Source organism: Struthio camelus, chromosome 2 (assembly GCF_040807025.1).
Source record: "Struthio camelus isolate bStrCam1 chromosome 2, bStrCam1.hap1, whole genome shotgun sequence".
Taxonomy (NCBI): Eukaryota; Metazoa; Chordata; class Aves; order Struthioniformes; family Struthionidae; genus Struthio; species Struthio camelus.
Window position 1 is genome coordinate 98298975 of NC_090943.1, and position 13704 is coordinate 98312678.

Genomic DNA, 13704 nt, shown 5'->3' on the forward strand with positions numbered 1-13704 from the left:
CAGTGGCCACCTGATGCCATACCCTCATTCAGCAGTGATGTACAGGTGAGACGCTAGAAATATGCTAGTCACAGCAAAAGCTTCGAGATAGTTTAGACACTGTCGAACTCAGACAGGCAAAATGATTGACTTGTCATGCTGACAGTATACACAGTTTCCACTGAACTCACTGTTTGCACCCACCTCTACCTGAGCTAAGCATGGTCCCATGAATATGGAGATTTTCACAGTGTAAGTGAAAGAAAAGAGAGGCTGCTTGATATTGTACCTCCTTACCCACTTGCTTTCATACTGCTATGCTAGTAGACAATTCTCTTTAAAAAGCTGAATGTAGAGTAAAGATGACACCGTATAGAAATTTGAAAATAAGCTGAAGAAATGCTGAACTCTGCAAGAGAGTGCTATTCTCTAGTAAACTCTGTAGGGTAGTTTGAAAGTTTTATAAAGAAGTTGTATGATTTCCTGTCTTACAGAATTTAGAACAGTTTTTACAGACCCCTATTTAACTACCCTACATCGCCACTGGTTTCTTCCTAATTACATTCAACAAATATTTTTGAGATGGGATATCAGCATTTCACTGCCCTTCTGTAAAATGGCAAATTGATTGCAAATTACAAGTTTCCCCCATTACGGATTTTTGATTTACTAACACTCAGTACAACTCACACCACTGCTGAGGACACTTGAATTTGGTCTGCAGAGGAGACTGAACAAGGCCAAAAATATTTAAGTTCTCAGACCAAAAAGTTTTTACACATCAGTGTATGCGAAAATATGCTAGTCTGATAGCTGTGAGGCAACTTTCTTCATCTCCCATGCAGATGGCGTGCACCAGATGTGCTGTGCAGATGGTGTTCCCTATTGCATGAAACAGCCATTGCAGGAGAAGCAGCAGCCAAAGCTTCCTTACACCATTTGGCCAAGAACCTCTGATCCAGACCCAAAAAGACTCCTAAAATCCGAAGACTGCCCCACCACCTCAGGCTCCTCAACGTGTGGATCCTCTGCTTTGAGCCCAGCCTGAGTGCCAGTCAACACTAACTGTTCTAGAGTGGTTTTTGGTGCAGATACATCTGCTGTGAAGCAAACTAAGGTGAGCATTTACATTATGTAGCAAAAGACATTATTTCATCCACTCGTGGTACAAAGTAAGGATCTGAAAATAAATTGACTCTAGAAGGTAGGAAGAAAGTAAGAAACATTTATTGCATCAGGTGCATGTTATACACCTACGCGTGTGTGCTAGAGCATTTATCAGGGCTATATTTCTTCTTTTAATGGAAACCGTTACATTTTGTTTATAGACATACCATTCATATCTGTTTCCCCGCAAGGGACCTGAGTTTGGGGAAATTTCTGACACCACTAGCAACCTCTTTCCAGAGTGAACATCGTTTGTCCTTTTTCCTCTATTTGTAAGAGATTTATCCCAAGTCGTGCATTGATCGCCTGCACAGGTTCATTTCAGTTGTTCTGTACTGAAGAGCCAGATGTGCTCCGTGCTCTGTAAGAAAAATTAACACCTAAGCTTTCAGGGTCTTTTTACTCTACCCTAGTCTCCTCTTCCACCTTAGAGTCTATTAACACCTCTAAGAGGATGAAAATATACATTGGAATACACTGTACATGCAATAATACTAGACCAGCTTCATTACCCTCTCCAAAAAAAATGTCTCAAATGCTATTCTTTTTAATTCGGTCCTCTCCTAATTTTATTACCTATATGAGACATATATACACACACATATTATTATACATACATACATACATACATACATACACATGCATAGTCATAGGATCGCAAAAAGAGAGGACTGGAGAAGAAGAGGGAAGAACTTGCATTCCTTCCTGACATAGCCAGGACGTACGCAGCGCCCTGCCACCAAGGACACAGCTGCTGCATGGCCCTGAGCCCTTCGGGGCTGGTACACGTGGGTCAGGCACTCTGGACCCAGCTGTGCTCCCCAGGAAGCCACCCACGGGGACAGCCTGCCACGAGCACAGCCTAAAATTGCACTGCACATTCCCTGCTATGCAGAGCTGTTTTGCCTAAGCTGTGCATTTCTGCTCCATTTCCTAAGTTTTAGCTTAGGTCTGGCAAATAAAGCAGCGTCCATCAATCAAGCTCAGCAAGGCTGTTATCTGCAAGAGCAAGAAGCCTCTCTCCGTCCTTCTTTCCCCTAGCTGCCTCCTCTGGCCAAGCCAGCTAAGTCAAACCATTTTGGAGCTCCCAGGACAGGCCCATATGCCCAGCACCTGGGAAAAGGCACACAGAGAGCCCAGACCGTCTTTGCCGTGGTAATTCTCAGAGAAGGCTTTCTTCTCCAACATAGCCTGATCTGGATGCTTATATAACCTGTCAAAATGGCCAGACAGCAGCCACCTCGGGGCCCCTGCAGGAGCTCCCAGAAATCCTAGGACAAGATGACGAATCTGCCTGGAAGAGCATTTCTTCCCACCCTTTCCATAGGAAGGATTCCCAAGTGATGCACAATCTGAGAAGACAGATAACGTTCATTGCTGGAAACTCTCTTGAATGTTACACTACAGGAATCGTAACAATATAATCCGTAGGGTCTTGTATAATGTACTTAACTGTATCAAAGACAAAGATGAGTAGTTAGTGGATCTTGCTATGAAACTGTGTCAAAAAAGCATTAAGAGTAGTAAATTATGATGATGAGAGATAATTTTACAACTGCAGGCCTGAAAATGCTGCAGTTTCATGTTATATGTTTAAAAAAGTAGCAGAAAATGGAAAATAAAACGCCCATAAGCTTAAGCCACAGAAATGAAAGGCTACATGAAGATTAAATAGTAGTAGTGTTTAGTAGAGGGAGGAAGCTGCATCCTTGCACAACAGTTTTTAGGCATCGCACATCCTGCAAAAAGGACTGGCAAGAGGCTTGGGCACAGCAAGCGACTGCTGATGGCAATCTGCAAGCCTGCGAAATGACTAGCAGCCCCCTTCCTTCTGCGCCTGCGCCACCAGCCTGGAGGCAGGAGATGGGCTGGGACAGGAGGGCAGCAGCCTCGTGGTGACGGCCCCACAGCTCCCAGTGAGCCCCAGCAGACGCTCTGCCTGCTTTTTCTGCTTGTGCCCATCAGCCCCTGCCTCTGCCAGTGGCACCTGGGTCCTGGCCCGGCTCCAGCTCCATTCCCACACCCTTTGGATGGAAACATTCAGTGTTGCCTGTGCGGCTGAGGAGTCTGAGCAATTAACCACCGCTATTTCAGAAATAACATTTGTAGTGTCAGGAAGCCAAAATAAACCATACCTTCCAAACTGATTTACTGTCTTTCACTTTTCTGCAGGAAAAAGGGAAAGCAGTGCCAATATTACGTTACTCAGCGCTTAAACTGCTAGTTTGGTCACTATGAGACTTGTGTTCTGGCAGTGGATTTGCTCCCTACTAACTGACCTAGACATATCATTTCATCTCTATGTTTTAACAATCTCACCTTCAAAATAGCAATTGCAATGATGTTCACAGGAAGTGCCTTGTGTTGTTGAGATGAAGGCATAGGTTAAGTCACTATCTGTATAAAATAAATGTTTCAGTTCAAAATGGGAGGGCACCGACCCACACAGCCTAACACAATGAATATGAATATGAATATGAATTAATGAATATGAATAAATACACACAAATAAAATTCACAGTCAGAGGCAATCTGAACTTAAGAGTTGAAGAGAAAACAACAGTAAGAAGATCAACATAAAAAGGATTAGGAGAAGTTTAAAGGAAAGAATTGAAAAAGAAGTGTGATTGGCATGCAGAAGGTGGGCAGATTTTCCAGACACAGAAAGCAGCATGAGAAAGACTTGCAGCGCCAAAGGAAACAAGATAAACGGCCTACCAAGCAAAGAAAAGTAAAAATGGGAACTGTGCTTCCAGCAGGATAGATGTCACTGTTGCTCCCACAAAATATGTGCAAGTATTTTGCAACATCTGTTCTCAAAATGTCACATTTCAGCAAAAATGGGCATTACCCACATGTAAAGGAACCTACGTGCATGTATTTGTATTTTACATGAGCTCACCATGTTGGTGCAACTAGAAGCTGATGTTTGAAAATTTGGCCCTGAATAGCTTCACTGGAAGCAGAAAGCAGACAGATTTCCATGAATCTGAATGTATTTTATTTTTATAGCACTATCTCTGCTGAATCCAGCAGAAATACCATTACCATGATAAACTGTGCTGCACTGTATGCCTAACTCACTCACTTAAAAAGCAGTGAATCTTAATTTTACATTGTAAATAATTTATATATTAGTAGACTGTAGATCGCATGGTACCTCTAGAGTTGAATATCAGTATTATAACCAAAGTTGGTAGCAGACTTGGGGAAAAAAGAAAAGTCCAGGATGTTTCAAATTAGATGTCTGAACTTTGCATTCTCTTTGACCTTGATCCTACACTCTTTGCTGCTTCTCCCTCCCATCTACAATGTAAAAGTGATGCTCTTTCATCTCACGGTGCTACTATGAAAATAAATCTATTAATATTTTTCAAGCATTCAGAGTACCGACATGATGAATGATAGCAAAAAGCCTTTGAGGAAATTAGTAACTCCATCTTGGTGCAGTATTTGAATAACACGTTGGAAATAAGGAATTAGCTCCTCCCTCCCCCGTTAGAAGATGGTAAAGAAAAAAACTACTGCCTAGCTGCACCCTGAACAAGGACTTTCAGTCCTATGGCCTGGATGAGGATCTCTCCTGTGAAACTGGTATGTTACTGTATCCTCAAAGTCTGTATCATAAACACTTCCACAAGGCAGCAAAGTTATAGTTACACTGACAAATGAAAATTTTGCTATTTTATCAAGGCTGGCAGGGAGGAGCGTGAATGTCCGTGTGCGCATAACAGAATAACCAAAGTTCACTTGCATGAAAAAAAAAGCTACCACCTCCAGCGTGGCAGGATTTCATCCTCTAGGTCCGCTTCTGCTGGGAAGTTCATCATCCTTACAAGTCTGCAGTCTACATAAGACAAAACAGCCAGCATATAACATGCAAGAAGTTCTGGGAAGGGGGAAAAGAAGAGGCTGTGGGAAGAATGGGGCTATGAAGAAGGAGAGAGTTGAACAGCAGACAGACCACTCACCTGGTCGGAGAGGAACGTTGGGCAAGCAAGGAGTGAAGGGGAAAAACCTTAAAGTACATGCAGAAAAGCTCAGCACTAAAACGGGCAGAGGCAGAAAGTGAAGCCAAGGCAAAGCCGAGGGCAGACTGTGTGGGCCTTGGCACTGCGAGCAAGGGAGATGCTCTGGGGGCAGTAACAGACCTGCAAAGGCGTTGCAGAGCATCGGCAGGCAACTAACGCAGTGCTGAGGAGGCCGCAGAAGGGATTGCTGATGTGAGATACGAGGAAACAGTGCTCAACCTGTGGAAACAAGGAGCAGAATTGAGAATTCCTTAAAAAAAAAAAAAAAAGAGCACACACACTCTAAAAAGTCTATAAACTATGAGGGGGGAGGGCAAGATCCTTCCTGTACAACTTCTTAAAAGTATTTTAAGGAACGTCTCAGCCGTAAAACTCTATCGGCTGATTTTAAAATCCTACCGGAAGGATCTTAGGAGAACTTTTCCAAACAGGTCCCGAAATCCAGGTGAAAAGTAACTAACGATCTGACAGACATTTTAACGAGGCCAAATCCTTCCCTCACATTCAAAGATATAACTGATCATTGTAATCCCCTGCCTCAAGCTGCTCTCCAAAGCAGTCAGGTTTTTCTCAGCGTCACCCTCCCGGCAGTTGTGCAAAGCACTCTCTTGCAGTTGGGGTGGGATGCTCAGCTGGCGCTGTTCATAAAAGAAGTCAAACACTGGAAATTAGCACCCGTGGTAAATAAACCACCACGAGCTGAACCAGAGGAAGCCACGACCTTGAGCCCAAAAGCAGAAAGCCATTGTCATTTCGAGGGCTGTTTTTGTTCCCTATTGTGAGCATGGTAAATTTTTATATACAGATCTCCCTTTCAAAAATGCCAGCCCTTTCCTAGGCCCGCACTTTGAGGTGATTGTTGCTATTTGTGAATGACTTGGGAATTAATTAATGTAAAGCCAACTGGCTTATAAATGGTTGGCATTGTGAGCAGCCGCAGAATCATGGGGAGAGCAGTTTATGTGGTCAGAGCCACATTCAGGGCTATATGTCTAGGGAGAAGATTTATTATCACAGTAGGTCCATTTTCCAAAAGTTTGCAAGGGCTGCTTAATAATGAAGGGGCACTGTTCACAGCACAGTCAGCACCTATTTTTTCCTGGGGTGCATTATAAATCCCAAGCCAAAAAGAAGGTGGGGGAGGGCTATTTAAGCACTTTCAGAATGAAATTTTGACATCGGAACAGCATAAATAATGTATTCATCATAGAAAGGAAGAGGAGAGAAAAAAAAACAAAAACAAGACTTTTTCTAAAAAAGAATACAAAGTAATAAGCCTATTTCTATCCTGATGACAAGAGCTGGACTCCCACATTACAGCTAATTAAAGTAAACGAGCCTACCAAGCAGAATTATAACCTATAAATATTTTTGGTTGCATGCCTCCCTCAAAACCCATCTTTGATTTAAAAATATCACAGAATCAGAACAAACAACTCATAATATAGTTTAGGCACTTAATATTTAGGAGGGGGAGGAAGGAAAGGCCTGTGTACTTGCGTATAAAAAGTCAGTTGAGTATTTTTAACTGAAAAGCAACCCTGAATAGACCAAGGTAAAATGGACCACTGAACACCCCCGGATCTTCAAACGGAAGAGGGAGGCTGCGATGGGAGCCGCAGCCTCGTGGAGGTGCGAGGCCCTGGGAAAGGGCCATCGTTTCTCCCACGCTCCGCTGCCTGCGATGGTTTGGCTGCACATCTTCGGAGGCAAGGGCAGTGCAAGATGTCCCCGTGACCGAGCGCCCTCCGCAGCAGCAGAACAAAACACGTCTTGTCCGCATTACAGCCTCCATCCTCCCCCCGGGGTGAGAAAAAAGAAGTCGCCGGGCTTGACTGGAGTGGAGCGACACGGAGCTCGCCTGTGTGCAGAAACCACCCTGAAGCCAGCATGGCAGGTACCTGTGCCACGTTGCACCACCTCCCGGCAGGCCTGGGCCCCTCTCCCACTGCAGTCGGCTTGCATCCTCCTGATAGCCGGGATGCTCCGAGGCTCCGGGCATTTTGCTCTGGGTTTCAGCCTGAGCTTGCACCCTTGCAGTGATATCAAGAGCTGTGTGTCTGTTTGCACACAGAAGTTCACTACAGTTTTTCTAACAAATATTGCACCCAAGAAAAATGCACATATTTAACTTCTCCCAGGTAAACCACAACTGTGTTATGATCTCCAGAAAGCTTTCTTGTTGTTGTGTTTCCTCACAGAGAGGTTAAAGAACTACGACAACAGCAATAAAAATTACCACGCTGCATATTCTTTACATCTCCCAGCAAAATTCCTATAACCTTTTAATAACTATTTTGTGTTTCTGCATCGCAGGCAGGAAAATGAAAGGTAAAGTGAAAGAAGCCAAAGAAGCCCCATGAGGAAAACTTGGAAATTCATGCTTTTCCCAAACCACAAATAAGGAACCAGATAGTGTAATGTATATAAATGAAAGCAGCAGCTCTATTTCATGCTAGTTAGACCATCAGATGTACAGACCTTTATTGCCAAGAACTCCCATGCAGTTAGTTTTAAAAAGAAATCTCTTATATGATGGGGTAATTTTCTCAAAAGATGTTTTTTGAATCACTTGTCCAGTGAGTTTCCATAGAAGTCCTCCTGTTTTCAGAGTAGTCTAAAAGTAGTATTAAGATCCTGATACCATTCACAGCAGCTTGAAAACTCTCCAAAACGAAAGATGGTGCTTGTTCCGTGTGTCACACCACGTGCTCAGAGCTGGTTACATTTGAATAGCGTCTTTTCCTTAAATGAGAACTTTAACAAAACCTTTCCGCCCCTCTCTGATGACGATAATAGCAGAGAGAGGGAATAAAGGGAATAAACAATGTAAAACTAAACAGCATGAAGGGCTTCTCTGATTCTTCAGACATCCTGAATTTTGTGGGATTTCCCTCACATTTATAAGGTGATTAAATGTGACACTTAAAAACAAAACAAGCAAGTCCTTGCCATAGTGTATTTGTTTTCTTTGAACTTTGTGACCAACAAGAAAACCACACATATTCTGTCAATTATTTTTACCAAAAAAATACAACCATACTGCACTGACAGCCTGAACCACAAGGTTTCCTCCAGCTGCTCAAACCATCTCCTCCGCTGTCCCTGCAGTCGGCTGCTCGGTCCCCACCCCAGTCGGTGCCAACAGATTTTCCACAAAACGGAGTTTCTCCTCTGCACCCCTTCATGCCCTGTTACTGCCCGCAGTGAGCAGGAGGGCCAGGGGTAAGCAGAGATGCACTAATTCACAACTGTTGGGGACAAAATCTCTGTCAAGGCCCTTGTCCCCACAGGCTCTAGGCGCTTCCCTTGCTCTCGTATTACGTGTCCTGGAGACTGATGTTAGCGCTGAACAGCACACGGATGTAGCTGGCACATGGTCATAAAGGGAATTTGAACCAGGCCTTTGAATCCCCAGACTGGCACCCGGGTCCCTGGCTGACCCTTCCCCAGCGATACAGGAGAGGATGAAAGGGGGAGTGCAGTAACAGCCTTCAAACTCTGACAGTTCTTCTGCTGCAAAGTCATCTCACATGAGAGAGAGGAGCAGAAATTGTGGCTTCAGCCAACCACTTGCTTTGTGGCTTTTATTGGCGTTGCTGTTGCTGTTGTTGTTGCTTTTTTAAATAAGAGAGCAAGCAAGCAAGAGAGGTTTAACTGGAGCATTATCAGAGATTTGGAAGTATTAAGAGCCTGTTCAGCTGTGTCCTTGCTAACAGGTGTCCCCAGCGGTGAAATGCAATTAACATGGAGAGGCTTTCTGGGAACATGGAGACGAATAGGTCAGCCAAAAAAATCCGACATTAAAAAAGTGGCTTGTTTATGGCTAGTAGCCCAAAACAATTCTGATAAAACACAGGAACAATCGGGTGGTGCTGGGCTTGCTGGAAGGCTTTGTAGCAAAATTGTTAAGCTTTTCACACTGTAGTGGCATTGACATGTCAGTAAAACCCTGGCAAGGAGCCAGCAAAGCCAAAACTGTCCTGCACCACTGTATTACATGCTAAGAACCACTTTTCCCTTGCCTTATCCTCACTTTCTGTCTTCTTCCTGAGTGTTCTGGTCTTTACTCTCTCTCATTTTCTTTTGATCTAGTTCTCAAGAGAAGAACATCTGATCCCAGTAATCTCAAAAGAGCAACAGCAGTGGGAGGCCCATTAAATCTCATTTTCAGCTTGTCCTGAGAAATCGAGAGGAGGGAGAGGATGAACAAGAGAATCCTAAGCATGGCAGTTGCTGTAAATAAGAGAAAACAGAGGGCACATCAAAAAGGGAAGAGGTTGTTGAAGGATCAGTGGTCCCAAGCTAGAGATTATTAAAAGGGAAAGAGAGAGAGAGACTCCCCAGCTGGTTTTCCACAAGCTTGGAAACGCTTATGGTGAAGGAAGCATGAAATAAAATCCTGGTAAAAGCCTGTGCTAATATAACGTCAAGATTTTAAGTGTGAATGCAAAGAGGCCTTTGAGGGCCATTATTACACCTCCTTTGTGCTAACACTGAAGCTGGACTGAAGCGGGAATAAGAAACCTAAACCATTGCAATTATATGCTGGTCTAGAGGCTCAGAGATGCACCTCCAAAGCCAGGTCTCCAGTGACCTGAGTTCTGGATTCCCGGCAGAACCTGCACAGCAAACTGTTTTCCAGTTTGGATTCAGACGTGGCCAAAGTTAAAAGAGTAATTTTAGCAAATTAATTTCATCTTACAGTGCTTTTTGGGAAATAGCCCGACAAGGCTAACTGGTGGTAAGTAGTATAGGAGAAGAAATAGAGGATTCTCAGGGGCGGAGGGGAGGCTAAAATAAATGAATCTCTATATAAAGCCATATATATATATCCCCATATAAGGCAGTATACAATGACGCCTGTTAACTATATGTCAGGAAACCAAGATGCCGCTATGAACTCAGTAAACTCTGCTCCCAAAGCAATGATTCAGAGGAAGGGTTTTGCAGATTAAAAGAGACCACACAGGTTACTTCTGATCTTCAAAGTAAATTTGGAGCTCAGATGACCTACACGTTTGTGGATGAATGATCCTAGGAGGCAATCTGACTCCGCACACAGTCTTGGCACAAGTCTGAAAAGAAGCACGATTCAGACTGCATCAGCATTTCCTGTTCTCCCAAGACTTCAGAGGCAGCTGATAAGGCTCAGCAACTTCTAGTAATTAAAAAAACAGGTGGATCAACATAACACTATCGCTCTGGAACTTCACACGTTTATTTTTCCTTCTACCCTCACCCTCGGACACTTTCCTTTTATTTCCTCCCCCCCTCCCCCCCATCCATCATGAAAAATTAATTTCCCTTTACTGGAGTTCATGGGCAGGAGGCAAACTTAAAAATACATTACTTAAATGTGTTCATCTATACACAGGAAAAATCCAATAATTTCAGGTCTTAGCGTATCTGAAATTATGTAATCATGTTCACTAGTGAAGTGGAAACATTTTAACTGAAGAGCAGGGGTGCAGAGCAGACATGCTGCTGGAAGCTCAAAATAGCAAACGGCAAACACTCAAATAAAATAACCACACTGAAAGCTAGAAGATTAGAAGGGAAAAGGACACAAACCAGCTATGACTTGACCTCGGTTTCAGTTTACTACAGTTGAAACAACTGAGATATTTACAGCCCTAAGCCTCATCATTTAGTCAAGAATTGGCTGTGATGAAACCAGTTGGAGAGAAAAATTTTTAGTGCATTTGTCTGCTCTAATTTTCCTCCAGGTGCCGCCTTTCCAGATTTGATCCCCAGACAAGCAGTACTGAGGCAGGCGATTTAATTGATCAAGCTCAATTAAAGTGGCTGCGGCAACCAGCGCACAGAAATGATACTGCGCTATCTATCTCAGACAAGGAGGGCGCTCCGTGCTGGAGGACCTGAAAAGGGAGATTAGGGGATGTCTCGGGAGCTGCCGTCATTTCATGGGTCGGGATGCAGCACGGGCAAACCTCCCAGCACTGCCACCCCACACCACGGTGGCCAGCGCCACCACCCCAGCCCATATCTGCCAGAGCTGCCGATGGAAGTGGTGGTCTCGCGCTGCTCCTCCTGCCTCTCCCCCACAGCTCCTCCTCCTCGCCTCCCACTGCATCTCCTTAGCACGAGGCTCTTCTGGCCTCCCCCATCCGCCAGCCAAGTTTGATGCCCTCCTTGTCTGACCCTCCTGGCCCAACATGCAGAAAACTCACCCTGCAAGGACAGGGAAAAGGTGCTTCGGTCGAAGAGGTCCCCGAACAAAGGCTGCAGCGGGACACTCCAGCCATGGAGTTGGCTTACCCTATTTTGTGTAAGCATGCACGGAAACCATATGAGACAAATCCCTGACCTGGTAGCAGAGGCCCCCTTGGACAGTGAGATACCAGGCTCCTGGCTCCCGCTCAAGTGAATTCATAGTATTACCTACGCGCACGACATCACTCACAACAACCGAGCCACCAGGCAGCAGGACAAGGGCTGCCCCCATTAGTTTAGTGAATCTTCACGTTCATGTTCCCCTTCCCACTCTTTCTGTCCCTTCTCTAGTAGTCCCCATTCCCCAGAAAAGCCACCTTCACACCTCAGAGGCATTTGGTATAACCTCAGCCACGCTTGCTGGTGCACGCACCGTTCCCCAGGAGAGTCGCTCAGCCATCGCGACTGCGTGTTGCTGTTTTGTTGAAAGGTACAAGTTGTGCTGCTTATCCCACACTTGTGTGGGAGTGTGTTTGCATTCTTAAGAGCAGTGGTGCAAGTCACTTTTCCTGGGTATTATCATAAAAAGCAAGGTTTCACGCAATTGCTTTTCTGTGCTTCACAAGATTGCCACTTTGGGTTTTGTGCTGGGGCAGCAGGGGTGAGATTAGCTTCCCAAAGAGAATTAAATCCACAAAAGAGGTAGAGGAGGGCCTGCTGGTGCTATTCAGGGGCAGTGGGAAGATACACTTCTGCAGACGGGGCTTCAGAGTACAGCCTCCCTAACCTTTATTATTATTATTCTTTCACTGCCAAGGAATTTAATTGATCAAAGCAACCAAATCCTTGGCACAAGTGCTTGAAGCAGCGAGTCTGTTCAGACCTTGAGCTTATAGCCAAAAACCCCATACAGGCCCTAGCAGATTTTGCTCTCACCAGTTCTGTGAGGAGCAGGTCCCAACGCCACAGCAAAGAGGTGGCAACAGGAAACCCTCAAACAGAGAGAGAGGGGAAAAGACCGACTAGACAAGCTCCTAAGGATTTGATACCCAAGGGGCCTGCTTGGCTTGGAAAGCTTGGACAATTGGGTTTTTCCCAGCCCTGCGAGGCAGGAAGCCAGCGGTGGCGATGGAGCACTGCCGCTTCTCGCAGCGCTATCGGACCTCAGCAGCACCTCTGCCCCGTCAGCATCCTTCTGTCACATTCGTTTCGGTGCCTGATGGAGCGAGTCCCCGCTGGGGGCCTGCGGTCAGCACCGCAGACGCAGAGAGGACGGCCGCTTCAGCTGCGCTCCCCTCCCGCAGGCGCTGCTCACGCGCCGTGAGAAACAACCTCAAAAACAGGGGAAGAGGCACAAAGCAAACAAACGGGGGGAAATTCCCCACCCGGGCACCGAGGACGCGGGTTTACGGCCGCGCTGCCCGGTACCTCCCAGTCGCAGCGAGCGCTCGGTGGGAAGCGCTGGCCGCCAAGCCACCTTCGTCGCCGGTGCGGGCAGACAGCGGCGGCCCGCGGGTGGCTGGGGCGATGCCACGGGCCCGCTCCCGTCTCGGCAGCCCTGACGGGGTGTCCCGGCTGCGCTGCTTTGACTGCCTTTTTGGCTGTCGCTGGTATCTATAAAAACCACCCAAATTACAGCTCCCTTTAAAACCCCAAGCTAGTTACTAAAACAGCCCAAGATCAAGAGCACGGACCTGGCACAGCCTTAGAAGTAATTGGCAGGGACAGACTTTTAAAATTATCTACCTAAATATGGATTTCTAAGAGAGAAACCAGAAGTTAAAAAAGTGTAAACTGTTGTTATAAATATTTGAGCAAGATACAGACTGGAACAAGAGTCTTTTGGTCTGTTGGCTGTAAAGACGTCTGTTAAGCTTCCAAAAGCCTCCTCTCTCGCTCGCTCGCTCGCTCGCTCTCCCCACCCGGTCTTTGCTTCTGAGGCTTTTTCCAGCCCGACTTTACACAGAGTCGATGGCATCTGAAAGGAAAGCTGCCTGTGTTTTACGCTCTTCCTAATTTGCAAGAAAAACAAATGTAAATCACACCTCACATTTGCCGTACTGCAAAAGAAAATGTTAGATTTAAGGCTCTGATATGTACAACTGCAGCATCGGAAAAGTATAGTCAAAGTGATTGGATACCACGCAAATTATTTTTTTCAATGTCTGCTTGGGGAAAAAAGGCTTGAATATGAAAATACCATTTCCCTTTAATATATTTAGTATTGTTTTGCATTAAAAAGGAAAAAGCTCCATTGTACAAAACATGCAGCAAGCTGTGCAAGCAGAGTATGTATGTTAGAGCAACAAACTGAGCATCTCTGTTTATTTATTAAAGTGTTGATACAAGG

The 13704-nt window shown here is 45.2% G+C and overlaps 1 long non-coding RNA gene across 1 annotated transcript in view; it reads right to left on the reverse strand.

The window, feature by feature from the left end:
- The window catches only part of LOC138065973 (uncharacterized), a 182261-nt gene that overhangs the window by 115538 nt on the left and 53019 nt on the right, over nucleotides 1-13704 (reverse strand). Inside the window, exon 2 of the long non-coding RNA XR_011139051.1 lies at nucleotides 5298-5396. This is a non-coding gene — a long non-coding RNA (uncharacterized lncRNA). The remainder of the gene's footprint in view (nucleotides 1-5297; nucleotides 5397-13704) is intronic.